Source organism: Mirounga angustirostris, unplaced genomic scaffold (genome assembly GCF_029215605.1).
Source record: "Mirounga angustirostris isolate CCGP_5_RB_7025 unplaced genomic scaffold, mMirAng1.0.hap1 SCAF_13, whole genome shotgun sequence".
Lineage (NCBI taxonomy): Eukaryota > Metazoa > Chordata > Mammalia > Carnivora > Phocidae > Mirounga > Mirounga angustirostris.
In genome coordinates, this window is record NW_026991721.1 from 51504976 (window position 1) to 51515067 (window position 10092).

Below are 10092 nucleotides of genomic sequence, written 5' to 3' on the forward strand. Positions count from 1 at the left end.
ATAGCAGGGATATTGGAACTAGGGCCTGGGGCTCCATGTCAGGCCATTTGCTTAGGTCCATATTTCAGAAGCTATAAATATAAATGTCTTGGTGCTCTCTTGACGAGAAGCCTTATTCTGAGTTATTCTTCCATTTTACAGCTGGTCCATCAGAAATATGAAGTTAAGTGCCTAGCCACACACAGTTAATCCTTAAGAGCACCCAGCTGGATAGCTGAGTCTCACTGTGTTTTCCTTGAGTTATTATATTTGGAAAACAAATACTGAGTCAGTCTCCCTTCTCTCCCTCTCTCTCCTTTATTATGCCTTCTGGATTCTCTTAGATGCTGTGGTCACACTAGGTAAATATCTTTTCCCTAAAACATCCTTTCAACTGTGACAGAATCATGTGAGAGAAGAAGTCTTCTACTTTCTGATACTTAATGTCCCCCTTCCCCTTTGAAAGAAAGGTCTATTTGAGACTGTTCACTTTTGTTATCTTAGAAGAGTCTGAGTCTTATTCAGTAGGTCCATTTTGTTTCTTTAAAAAATATGAGAGAGATTGTAAAGGTAACAGCTAGACCTCTCTGTTCTTGCTTTTCAACAATGTAGCTTTGGTAAATTCACTTCTTTTTCTTCCTTTCTTTCTGTGAGGCTGTATGGTGTAAGGGAAAGAGCACTGAGTTTTGGAGTAAGAAGTTTGTAGGTTTGAATCCCAGCTCCAGTATTTACATAGTCAGCAAATCACTCAATCTCTAAGAAGTTAAACTTCCTTTTCCTTGTCTGTAAAATGGGCATGACAAGTACCCTATGGATTTGTTGCAGAATGTCTTTACAGTGTCTGGCAAATGTGTATGCTGTATTATCTCTTCCCATTCTCCTCTTCTATTAGATGTCTTTCCAAAGAATAGACTCTTTTTATGCACTATTAATAAAAAGTCCAAAGAAGGGGTGTTTGAGACTTATAAAGAATGTGGATTGTTTTTGTTTTGTTTTTTTTGAGTACAGAGCCCTATTTAAGGTACCTTAACAAATATACTGCTCTCTTTGACTGAGCTGGGCAGTCTTATTTCAAAGTCCAGCCATGGAAGGTGAAGCATTGTAGTCATTCTGCCTGTTTTTTTCCCTTTAGGCTGCTAAGTAGATTGTCCTGGCTCTCTAGAAGCAAACTCTCCTGTCTGTGATGTAATTATTTTCTAGTGAGAAATTCTGGGCAGAATTGTAAGCTGGGAGAATAATGGACGAGAAAAGGTAGTCTATCTGGCTAATACAGAGAGGATGAAGTATAGGTTGATGGGAGGAAAAAGAGAACTCAGTTTAACACATTTAGAAGTTATACCTCCATCTTCTGAAATACAGCCCTAAAAAACAGCAATCTCTGTGTCAGTGGTGGGATGAGGACAAGCCAGTGTCTCTCAGTAACTTCTGGTTACCACGCCTTAAAAGTGGCCTCATTTTCCTCTCTTCCATGAGAGTCTCTTTTGCATTTCAGTCTGGCGGGCTGGCCCTTTGCCCTAAGGAGTGTGTGGTCTTCCTAACCACAATTTCAAACCTATGCATCCTTTGAGATATGGTTCAGTGCTTTGCTCTTCCAAGAAGGCTCCTTTGGCTATACTGCCAAGTTGAATGGTTCCTTGGCCATCCTAAATCATTCAAGTAGTCTTGAGAATTTAAATCTGTGAATATTTAATAAGTACAAACTGTATATGTTGGAGAAGGGAGATTGATTACAGAGATAGATCAGAGGTAGTACCAGTGCCTGGCACTTACACTTGACTATTGCTTGTACCACTTTGTATTTCCATAACTGGATTCTCAAGCCTTTCAGAAGTCTGGTGATTACTTACCTCTAACCTAAATCTCTCCTAATATATTTCATTTGCCCAGGCTCCATACTGTCTACAGTTTTGAATACAGTTTATTTCACTTAACATTATAAGTTTAAAAATGCTTATTATAGGGGCGCCTGGGTGGCTCAGTTGGTTAAGCGACTGCCTTCGGCTCAGGTCATGATCCTGGAGTCCCTGGATCAAGTCCCGCATTGGGCTCCCTGCTTGGCGGGGAGCCTGCTTCTCCCTCTGACCCTCCCCCCTCTCATGTGCTCTCTCTCTCTCATTCTCTCTGTCTCAAATAAATAAATAAAATCTTTAAAAAAATGCTTATTATAAATTTTGAAGATAATTTAATGACTTTGGTGTGACTCACTCATTAGACCATTTTGTAGCACCAGAATATTCGAGCCTTAGTGTTCCTGGATAAATAAATAGGCATCATTGAATCATTAAAGCCCCTTAGTCAGATTTGTTTTATATGCAGCTTACCACTTACACCAAATATTCTGTTTTTTCCCTAACTATGTATAGATTATTTTGACTCTCCAACAAGTAAGATGAGAAAATTAGTCCTTTCCTATCTTATATATTGTATGGCTAAATAACATTTACATTCAGATCTATAAAATAAAGAAGTCTTAAGTTTCACCTGTGGATTCATTCTAAGAATTAAAAACTAATAAATATCCTTTGCAAATATTTACAGCAGAGCAGAGTTGCATAATTTGACCCATGAGAAGAAAATAAAGTTCTATGATACTAAATCTGTGACACTTAAAGGAGACTATTCCAAACATCAAGATCAAACATTCTCTTTCTATATTCCATCACTTGTCACATTTTCTTTGCTTCATATTTATACCTTGTCTTCGGTTTTTGTTTTCTTTGGAGTTTTACATTGTCTTTTTTTTCCCTGACTAAAGAAAGAAGCATCTGCCTTTACCTTATACCTAATATCACTTGGCTTCCTAATCATACTGTTTGTTTTAGGGAAGTAACTTTCATCTTGACATATTTTTCTCTCAGTCTACAGAGTTCCTGTTCTGATTTCAAAGCCTACTATCATTTCACGAAGTTTTCAGTTAAATCTCCTTTCTTGCACCCCATGCCATCTCTTTCTTAGAATCCTTTTTAACCTTGTTGTAAAGCATCTCTGGTAATTTTTCAGAAAGAATTCATAGAAGTTTAATTTTCTAAGTTCTTGCATATCTAAAATGTTTCTGCCCAGCTAGTTCTTTAGACAGTTCTTCAATTAATCACTTTGATTTCTGCTCCTTTCCCTGACCTTACTCTCCCTATTCTCTCATTTTGTGATGTCAATTATAATAGCTACTAGCCACAGGTGAGCTGTTGAGCCCTTGAAATCTGGCTCATCTGAATTAAGATATGCTGTAAGTGGAAAATACACACCAGATTTCAAAGAACAAAAAGACAAGATAAGAAAAGATCTCATCTTTATAATGATTGTACATTGAAATGATAATACTTTGGATATACTATTAAAATTAATTTTATCTGTTTTTACTTTTTAAATGTAAAAAGAAATTTCAAAATTACATATGTAGCTCATATTATATTTCTGTTGGACAGTAATGCTCTGATTCCCAACATGGCACCTTTCTAGGCCCTTATCAAGGAGCAGCATTGGCTACTACATGAAGCTTTTCCCCATGTTCGTTTACCTGGCTTCCTTCACTTTGGTTGGCTATAGATATATCTACATTGTAGTACATCTACCAATGTAATTCCACCTACTTGCCATCTTTTGAAAGGTGTTAAAAATTTCTGATCTGGGGTGCCTGGGTGGCTCAGTTGGTTAAGTGGCTGCCTTTGGCTCAGGTCATGATCCTGGAGTCCCTGGATCGAGTCCCGCATCGGGCTCCCTGCTCGGCAGGGAGTCTGCTTCGCCCTCTGACCCTCCCCCTCTCATGTGCTCTCTCTCTCTCTCTCTCTCTCATTCTCTCTCTCTCAAATAAATAAAATCTTAAAAAAAAAAAAATTCTGGTCTGGGGGCGCCCGGCTGGCTCAGGCAGTAGCACATGCAACTCTTGATCTGGGGCTCATGAATTCCAGCCCCACATTGGGTGTTGAGATTACTTTAAAAAATAATAAAATTCATTTTTAAAAATGTTCTGGTCTGTTCCTTTTCTTCCTTTATTCTTCTTTCCCACCCTAAGCTTAGGTTTTAATTTATTCATCCTTATACTACTTTGTCATGTCTTTGGGATTTGGGAGGGAGGAGAAGTAAACATATTTTTAGTCTTTCAAATGGGAAACAGAAGATTTTACTGATTCTATCATATTTTGAACAACAGTACGATGGTCATCTTTATGCATAAGTTTGCATCTCTGGATATTCTGGAAGTAGACATACTAGTTTAGATTATATGATTTTTTTATGGCTCTTGATATATACACTGACAAATTTTTGCCCCCAAAAGTACCAACTTATAGTCTCGGTTGATTATTCAATAAAAGATAGGAGCCGTTATCCAAGAGGTACCCAGATTCAATCTGAATCCTCTTACCTGGGCCTTTTAGCTCAGCTTTTGTAGGAAGCATGGCCTGTTCTCTGAATCACTTAACTTTTATGAGGCTTCATTTTCTTATTTGTAAAGTAGAGATAATCATGCCCTGGAGTAATGTGTATGAATTCTCATTGCAAGTAATACGTTTATTAATTCATTTCAGCAAGTGTTTGAGAGCTTCCTACTTGGGCTGGATACATATGCTACACTAGGAACCATGGGAGATGTCCAAATGATATAGACCCTGGCTTCAAAACTAATTTCTTATGGAGAGAACAGAGTGGAATACAAGACCCATTCATAAGAAACTATCTTACAAGTCTTTTTGTGATTTGTAAGAAGAGGTACAGACAAGGTGTTAAAAGGGTTTAGGTGAGGGGCGCCTGGGTGGCTCAGTCGGTTAACCGTCTGCCTTCGGCTCAGGTCATGATCCCAGGGTCCTGAGATCGAGCCCCACGTCGGGCTCCCTGCTCCTCAGAGATCTGTTTCTCGCTCTCCCTCTGCCTGCCACCACTCCTGCTTGTGCTATCTCTCTATCAAATAAATAAGTAAAATCTTTAAAAAGAAAGGGTAGGGGGTTTAGATGAGAGGGTTTTGCATTCCCCTTACAAATCAAAGGAAACAGCCTAGAGGAGGTGGCACTGAAGGTAGTCCTTGAAGGAGGAGTATAATTTCAACATAGTTGGGGAGTAAGATGGGGGTACATGAGGTGTGAAAATGAGCTTGAGCAAAGGCACAAGGGTGAGTTCTGGGCAGATTAGTTGATGGTGTTCACTCTAGTGTAGGCAGAATGCAAGGAAAAGTTGTGGGTAGAAATGTTTGTTTTTCTGAGTATACTTATTTGCATGTGCCACAGAATGAGGTACTCCCTATATTTATTTCTGCTGTGCTTTGATAGGGAAGGCAGAGAAATCATTTTACTCTGCTTTGGCTCTGACCAGAATTGAGTAGGCAAAGTCCATCTTGTCCATAGGGACAAGAACACAATATATTATTGACACTGGCCTTTCCCTTCCACAGAAATTGGAAATTCTGAGACATTTTAAAACAGTTCTGAAGCTATGATACATTACACTTATCCAGTCAAATGATAACTTGGATTAGAAATTTTGAGGTGTGGTCAGAGAAAGAAGATTCTTGAAGAGAAGAGTAACTGAGGCAAAGGAGAAGGTGGCAGTAGAGAGAGAGAGTAGTGAAGGAATTAGACCTTTGGTATCGTCATGAAAAGGTAAGGAGTTTCATGAAACGAAGACAAGGATTCTGCTTTCTATCCATCTTTCTGGCCCTCTCCCTTCTGGGAGTTCACTGTTCTTTCAGCTGTTGTTTGGTACCTTCAGGCTGTTCTCTGACAATCTAGAACGATTATGGGTATTACTTTCCTCCCTCCCAACCCACCATGCCCACTACTTTTTCATCCTCAGCAACATTCAGGATTCTCTTTCTTGTTGCCTATAAAATGAAGTCAAGTTCCTATGCCTAGCATTCAAGACACCCCCGGCCCATCTGGCAGCTCCAACGTGTATTTACCATCTTTACATTGTATCCCACTCCTCTAACCTTGAGTCTGTGACTTAACATCTCTCACCCACTTTTTCCTATAGAAGTCGCTGGTTCATTTATTTACTCACCAAACATTTATTGAATGCCTGTTACGTATCATTTCTTCAGTAAACTTTCGTTAAGCCTTATTTTAGAGCCTGTAAATAGAGAAATAGGAAAGGGGATAATGTTGGTAAATGGAAAAAGACCCTGAGATATATTTGGGGAATCTGTGTAGCCTACAAAATTTAGGTGTGACAGGAGGTACCCATGTAGTCTCCTCAAATACTCATTGCCTTCAGCCATGCTGAGCTATATCACTCGTACACACTGAGATCAAGGCTCTGGTATCATTTAGGTTCAATTCAAATATATTTCCAAATGGAAATGATGAAAGAAGTAGCCATCCTGATCCTGAACTGGAGTCATCAACATGAGAACTACTGACAGTTTCTTAAAAGACATCACTTACTCTGATTCATCTTGTCAGAATGATCAACAACCTCATTGTGTTCACACCTAGTAGCACTACTGGGGTCTGTGTCATGGGGCCCTTTTCTTTCAGTGGTGACTCCCAAAGAGCAGATACTCAGAAGCTGCTACACACTCACCCATCGTATTAATCCCGTTCGCATTCCCCAAATGAGCCTTGTTCTTTCCTTCTTCCATGCCATTACTCATCAGTTTGGTGGGGAAAGAGAGGATTTAGAGCTAGATCTGAATTTGAGACCTACATTCCCCTCTTGTTTGCTGTGTAACCTTGGGTAAATTTTTTAAACTGGTTAAAAGCTTTGAGAGAATAATAATACATGCCTTTCCCCGTGTCATCTGTTACAAGGTATTGATGAGGATTTATGTGAAAGTACTTAGCATAGAATCTGTCACACACTAAGTATTCTTTCTTTTCTCCGTTTCGTGGGGAGTTTTTACTCCTTCCCCCATCCGTGTTTATTAAAATTCTGTCCCATTATCGAGCTCTTACATCTCTATTAAAGCTTTTTCAGTATTCTCAGATGCAGGAGATACAGGCTTCCCATGTTATGTCTGCGCTTTGTAGAGTTTTAGACTTTTGAAGGAGTTCTAAGTTTAGGGGGAATGGCACAGGGAAGGGTAGATGTCTGAACAAAACAGCACTGTATTTGGAAGCAGGAAAATTAGAGTCAGAGAGAGATGTTCTGCAAATGGTATAAATAAGGGTATCTTGTCACTCAGTGCAAAGAGATTGATTTTCAGCCCATCTTATTCCAATGGGCCAGAGATGAAGGTTGTCCCCAGTTCCTAGTATTAACCACAGAAGAGGGGCCACTCACTCCTCTTTATTCAATGAGAGCTAGCTACCAATCACCCAGATAGCCCCGAGCTTTTGGAATTTGATGCAATGTCTTGATTAGAACTGGACAGTCACTCTATAGATTTTTCTAGGAAGACCTAGCTTGGTCAGCAGAATAGGAAGCATCCAGAATGACATCAGTCTGGCAAGCTTTGACGGGATCAACCAAAGATGGCCAACACAACTGCTTGTTCTTTCATTTACCATTTCACACCTGGTATAGTCAGGAAGCTACATTTAAAAAACAATTTTCTTTTAAAAAACAAAACAAGGGGCACCTGGGTGGCTCAGTCATTAAGCGTCTGCCTTTGCCTCAGGTCATGATCCCAGGGTCCTGGGATAGAGCCCCGCATCCGGCTCCCTGCTCGGCGGGAGGCCTGCTTCTCCCTCTCCTGCTCCCCCCTGCTTGTGTTCCTGCTCTCTCTGTGTCTCTCTCTGTCAAATAAATAAAATCTTTAAAAAAAATAAAAATAAAAATAAATAAATAAATAACAAAACAAAACCAAAAACCCCATAGTCAAAAAAGCACTCCTTTGCTGTAAAGCCGGAAGGATTCTTTCATTGGAGCTGATTGTTCACATTTGTAGAATTTAGAATTTTGTAGATGGAAGGGGCCTTAGAGTTGAATAGGGTCTTCAGAAGGAGACAGAAGGCTCTTGCTTTCTGCATGAACAGAGTTCATTCACAAGACAGTTTTTCTTGATCTATGAGGAGTGATCTCAGACAATTGGCTAATTGGTTGAGGGAGGTGACCTGTCAGCTTTGCAGAGAAGCTATCTGCTTTTAGGGACCCACATAGAGAACACATCTTAAGCTTTCCATGACAGGCAAAAGCAACCCCCCATTTATCCTCCTGTGTAATGGCCAGTCAGAACCACAGATAAGGAGTGCATTTCACTTGAGAGTAAAGCCATGAAAACCCAACCAGCTGCCAACAGCTGACCACTGTGCCATTTCAGCTCAGTGTTGTTTTAGGCTTTGAAATATTTCTGAACGATCTTCCAATTTGCTCTATTGTACGGAGATAAGTGACCCTCCAGAAACAGTGTACTGTTTATTTTTAAGTGTTATCAGATGCTTAGTTTGTTGAAATGACACTTGCCTATTGTGTAGAAAACAAGGGCAGAACTCACTTGTAGCCATCTTGAAAGTCCAAATGGGTGAAAAAAAAAAGGGGGGGGGGAATGGAAAGTGTCTGTAGGGAAATGTTAAATTTTTCTGGATTTCAAATGTGAAAGAAACTCAGAATGAAGAAGAGGATCATAGACTGCCAAGAAGGGAATCACTAGAAGATAACTGATACAAGTCAATAAGTTGAATCCCTTTGCCCCTAGTCTGAGAGCCAGTGAAACTGGTGTCATTTTTGTGGGGAACATATTATTAAGATGTATCCAGGATATAAAGTTTTATGATAAGAATGGCTGTGACCATTGTAGGATAAGTAGTCCCTCCAAACAAAACAACCACAGGACTGGTCATTAAGATACCTGAGTTTTAATAGCACACGTGCACCCTGGTTAGTGTAGTGGTTAAGAGTCAAGGTTTTGGATCTGTCATACATGGGCTTGGATTCTGTTTCTGTCACCTACCTATTCGATAACCTTGGTTAAGCACATGGTAAGTATTTATATCAGGAATATTTTCAATTTATTAAGCTGACTGAGAATGGTTTACAATTACCACATTATAAGAAATCTATAATAAGCAGTTGCTGCCGTAAAGATTAGTGTTGCAATCAAGGATGCTTATTCTTTGTATCTTCCCATTCAGCCTTCCGTAAAGTGGTGGCTTTTTACTTCACGTTAGCAGGAAAATCAAAAGCTTTCCCATGAGCCCCCAGCAGATTTCTGCTTATGTCTTACTGTTCAGAACTGTGGCACACGGACACTTCTGGTTAGAAGAAAGCCTAGAAAAGGGATCTGCTTTTCGAGACTCTGTAATGAAGGCAAATAAGGAAGACAGAGATTGTGGGTGGGGGTTATGTTATCCAGCCAGCACTGCTGTGTCTGGCACCACATTCGGTTCATGGTAAATGCTGTGATGGTGATGATGGTAACAGATAAGCCACCTCATGCTCTTCTGAAGATTCCAGTGATAGGGTATTAAACATTTTAGACTTTATGAAGTACTTCTGCTTACCTGTGTGAGGAGTTTCTTGGCGGTTATTGTTGTTATTGCATGTCTGGAAGTTCCTTGATGATCGATTGAGAGAAGATGTCAACCAGGAAAGATAGCATAATCCAGGCCTTCACACTGACCTGGCCCAGCTCCAGGTCACTTGCTTACAGATCCTTTCTAGATCACCCAGAACCACTCTAAACTGCTAATATCATTTATGACATAATGTTTATTTGCTGCTTTATATTTTTTAAATACACATGGCTTCTTAGCTAGATTTGGAGCTCCTTAATTTCAGGGTCTGCATAGAATGTGCCCTCTGGCATGTAGGGAGGAACTCGTTTGCTATTCATTTATCTACAGAACATTTTTTTTAAGATTTTATTTATTTATTTGAGAGAGAGTATGAGAGAGAGAGAGCACAAAAGAGGGGGAGCGGGAGAGGGAGAAGCAGACTCCCCGCTGAGCAGGGAGCCGGACGATGCAGGACTCGATCCCGGGACTCCAGGACCATGACCTGAGCTGAAGGCAGTCGCTTAACCAACTGAGCCACCCAGGCGCCCTCTACAGAACATTTTCTATTTCTCGCCATTACTAGATATGAGGTAGTGTAGGGTTGGGGAGTGATTAGAATGATGGTTTTCTATGGGGGAGGAATTTATTTTCTTTTGCTCAAACCTCCATTAGTTTTTCCTCCAATATTCCCCCTTCTTGTTCTTTTCCTCCAAAGAGAATAGTAGAGATTCTCAGGGGCTGAAATAAATCA

The 10092-nt window shown here is 40.0% G+C and overlaps 1 protein-coding gene across 3 annotated transcripts in view; it reads left to right on the top strand.

The window, feature by feature from the left end:
- Window positions 1–10092, top strand: part of GAB2 (GRB2 associated binding protein 2) — a 189370-nt gene that overhangs the window by 70110 nt on the left and 109168 nt on the right. The gene's annotated exons all lie outside the window — the stretch shown is intronic.